Here is a 4853-nt window from a genome sequence, read left to right as displayed (position 1 = left end):
TTGTTCAACAGTATTATCCCACTCAACGCTTAACACTTGTCTATTTCGTTTTAACCTTTATATATACAGTCTATGATTTTAACTTGTAGGCTACGATTAGCATCGTTAGCACCGATGTAGCTACCACTAGCTTACATGCTAACCCAAGCCTTACCATTCATTACGTAGCCGATTAAAATCATTAACACATAAATAAAGCACTCGAATTTTACTTACCGCATTCATGCACCGTCTGTTTTAACCGCAGAGCGAGTGACAATAGTCCGATATATAAGCATGAAGAACAAACAACCACGGCCGGCTACAAGTTGTGTTTCCTGGATGAGCTGAGCAGGCAGAGTCCCTGTAGCTTCACGGAGCAGCTAGCGGAGAGACAAGAAGCTAACAGCGGCAGGCACTTGACAGAGCCGTCACTCAATGTGACCACGCCCTAATTGATGCACAAACTTTAAGACCTAATATAAATAAAAGGGTCGCGTTAGAAAACAATTCACTCACAGATCCATAATCATGAAGGTGCAATCTAACTATATCGATAATAAAATGTATGGAGCCAGGGGTAGAAACATGTTTTTTTCTGCTGTAAAGTTGGGCATTTTAACATGGGGGTCTATGGAAATTGCTCCTTTCTGCAGCCATCGCCTATCGACCGATATATGAACTGCAGTGTGTGGCACTTCCGTATTGGCTTCCCGGCTCTTCCCCAGAGTTTGCCGCTTGGTTCACACCGGAAAAAGTCCCTGGGGGAGGATTAGGCAAATTAAGCCGCTGACGTCATTTCTTCTTCTTCTGCTTTGGGTTTACTGGCAGGCCGCAAACCACTTCACGGCGTATACTGCCGCCCAAAGTCCCCGGCCGGAAGTCCCCGGAGTTGGGGACTGGCTTCAGTAGAAGCTGCTGGGACTCCCAGCAGCTTCTACTGAAGCGTTCCGAGTAAATCGCCAGAACGCCGACACCTCCTCATCTCCACCGCTCCCATGTTTTATTTTGTGTTGCCATAAGTTATTCTCTCGGCGTTTCTGCGCTGGGCTAATGCTAATGATGCTAATGCCAGGATAATAAAATGGCGGCTTCACAAAACTTGTTGGGAGTTTTACGGGGCGTGGTTTGCAATCCGCCCAGCCAATCAGGAATATAGCTCTTTTCTCACAAAAGAAACCTTTTTTCTTTTTTCGAGGGGGTAAAAAGGTTCGCATGAACTCATTTTAGTACCGGCTCTTTTTGGTGTGAACGCGATCATGAACTAAGTTCGCATGAACCTTTGTGGGAAAAGTACCGCAGTGTGAATGCGCCTTTTGAGTCTATTCTGTTTTTTGGTCCGTCTATAAATTACAAAAAGGAAATGTGAGCAGTAACTTCCAACCGAGGTTTCCCAGTTGGTCAGACGAGAACAACAAACCTCTTTATTGTTCATGAAACAGCATCCGTCATTCATGCCTGTTTTTACCAGCTGGATGTTGATGATTCAAAGAAATGACATCATCCAAACACAGGGTGTATTCATCTCTGAATGAATCCAGTTTTAATAAGAAATACAAGATGTGTGTGTCTGTATGTGTGTACGTCTGACCACATGTTCAGACACTCGAGATGTTTTGTCTCCGATGTTGCTGACAGTGACAGAGATGTATCTTTCACTTTGTTTGGCTCAGTGTCAGCAGCATGTGACGCAGGTAAACACGCCTGCACCTTTTGTCTTCTTTGTTTTCAATGTTTTCATTTGAATACACCGATACACTTTGACACATTGACGAGCTTCAACTCTACTGATAAGCTGAGTCCTGTTTAGCCGGTTATCTAGAGGTTAGGAGAAGAGGTTAAAGTTGCATCAAAAGTTATTTTTAGTTGTTTCGTTTCGTTGTCTTGTGTTTTACTGTATGTGTGTTTGTTATATAACTTTATTAACAACCATTTCATCCCATCCATGTTCATATTAAAATCAAACGTAGGGCATTTACAGCCACACACAAAATATTGACATGCAATTATAATATTTGGCATTAAAATCTAATTATAGTTTCCAAATTCCGTTTTTGTGTTCTACATTTGAACGCCACATCTCCTATTATCATATGTTAACATGTAATGTAAAGGAATAATGTGCTCGTTATAAGTTAACCAATACTGGAAAGCATCTAAAGATCTATTAAGTCCATCCATTAGTTGTCCTGTTGCTCCCACTCCACCTGATCCAATTAAGAGCTCGATGCTGATTGGCTGCTGAGTAGAAGCACAGCTGCCAGGAGGAGCTTTAATCGCATCAGGTGTGTCAGCAAAAATATTTTAAACACATACACACACACACACACGCGCACACACACACACACACACACACACACACACACACACACACACACACACACACACACACACACACACACACACACACACACACACACACACACACACACACACACACACACACACACACACACACACACACACACACACACACACACACACAGGTGCTTTCCTGCAGCTGACCACAAATAAATTAATCTGATTACATTGAACGCACCGTTAATTACTCTCCTGTATTTTTTTAGGATCCTTTACAGACGTCTGTTGAGGGTCGTTATGGCTTCTACCCACTTTTATACTTTTAGAAAAAAACATAGGCTTTAATATTTGTTATATAAAATGTGACATCAATTATTTCAGCTTTTTTTATTGCCTTATTATGACTTTGTTTACCCTTTTAACTGCTGTTAAATTATGAATATACTATTTAAATATTTGTAAGTGTTATTGCATGTATTATTAGTTCACTTGAAATGTAATTATTTTTAAATAAACTCTCTATTTCCTATTTCATGTTCCCTTTTATTTGTTAACACATTTAAAAAACATAAATTAATGTATTTGTGCATTTATTTCTTATGTACTTTTCATTTAATTATTAATCTACTTTTATTTTTAAGGCTTACAAAACAATATCAATACAAGTCAATATCAAAAAATGAATATGCAATTTAGTTTGCTAAAATATTAAAACAAAAGATGTAGTCATCAACAAAGTGAAAACATTTTATATCATATTTTCACATTTTATTTTATTTGCAAATGAGTCTCCTCCTTCCACAGCGAAACATTTTGAAATAATCATTTTGCAAACTGGGTTTTCAGGATACAAAGTGATTGTGGAAAAACATTCACTCAACGGCTCCTGTTGTGAGAATAAAGAACTTGATCTAAGGATTGTAAAGCTCTCAATTCATCTCAGTTTGTCTCGGTGTCAGCACCGTGAGACGCACAGAAACACACCTGTGCCTTTTGTCTTCAATGTCAAATTAAAAACAGTCATATTTTCCACCAGCAACAAAAAAGGGCTGTTGAGAAATGGGGCGAAGCCTGCGAGCGAGTTCAGGCAGTCAACGCGAGCACCAACGATACATTGACACGTGACGCACCTCGTCCCTCTTTCAACCAACCAAACACGTTCTCCTAAACATGGCGCTCTATCGAAGCTGCCAGGTCTTCCTGCCTCTGCCTCGCTACGCTGCTGCCGCCGCTGCTGCTGCTGCTCGTCTGCCCCACCACCACCCCAACGCAGGGGGTGCACCCCAGATTATAATTTTTGTATGCACCCCCCAGATCAGGATTCATATGTTTTTTTGAGAATATGAAAAATAAAACGTAGGGGCGCCCCAAACACTGCACCCCAAACACTGCACCCCAAACACTTAAACACTGCACCCCAAACACTGCACCCCAAACACTGCACCCCAAACACTGCACCCCTCTATGTTTTCTTTGGTTCTGTCCATTTGTGTGTTTGCGTGTTGCGCGCGCTGGCGGCTTGAATAAGAACTATAACTTCACTGAGTCACGACATGAAGAGGGGAAACCCCAACGAAAAGCCTTTTGGGGCGCATTGGAAAAGGCGAAGAAAGATGCAGGAGGAAAAACTCCAGGAAAACAGAGGTATGTCCGATGTCCCCAGCTTCCACTCCAGCTTCCACCCCAGCTTCCACCCCCAGCTTCCACCCCCAGCTTCCACCCCCAGCTTCCACCCCAGCTTCCACCCCAGCTTCCACCCCAGCTTCCACCCCAGCTTCCACCCCCAGCTTCCACCCCAGCTTCCACCAATCCGCAATCCCCATAATGCTTTGCGCACGGACCCATTTTCAAGTCTTTGGCGGAAATCGCATATGTTAGCCTGTTCCACAACTCTCCGTTTTCCGAGGAAGGATTCTTGCCTCGCTTCTGAAGGACCTGACTCGGAAGACATGTCCTACCAAGGAAGCGTCGTCGACATTGAAAAACAACCATTGACTAAAGAAAATCCGGCAGAGTTTAATTGGAAAATAAATGTGCAGTTCTTTACATAAACTACAGAATAAATGTTAATAGAAATTAAGAATTGTACTTTTTAATTACTTAACTTAGGTTTTGTTTTTTTGTCCGTAAAACAAATATAAAACACACTGAATTATCTGTTTTAATAATCTGTTCTGTATTCATGTACTTACTAAACCTTATTTGATATAACTATATTATATTACTACTACTATATTTATTTTGTTTTGTTTTACTTTGATTCATTTATATGTAATATTTGTATGTAAAAAAAATATGTTGGATTGATAAAGCCATGAAGTGTCCTTAACACAGTTTTATTTATCTTGTATTAATTGTATAACACATTTAATTTTGTTTTTTATAATAAAGAAATTCTTATAAAAACATTGTTGTTTGTTTTTTATTAATTGAATTCCCCTTTATTCCCTTTTATTTTGTTATTATAACATTTGAATTGTATTTCATTTGTTTACTTAGGACACTTACGAAGTGTCCTTGAAGGCAGCTCAAATAAGCCCCGCCTTTCGCGGTGCGTTCAGGAACGCAATTTT

The sequence above is a fragment of the Pseudochaenichthys georgianus genome, chromosome 10, assembly GCF_902827115.2.
Source record: "Pseudochaenichthys georgianus chromosome 10, fPseGeo1.2, whole genome shotgun sequence".
Taxonomy (NCBI): Eukaryota; Metazoa; Chordata; class Actinopteri; order Perciformes; family Channichthyidae; genus Pseudochaenichthys; species Pseudochaenichthys georgianus.
The sequence above is the reverse complement of the archived record's forward strand: the minus strand, read 5'-3'. Positions refer to the sequence as shown.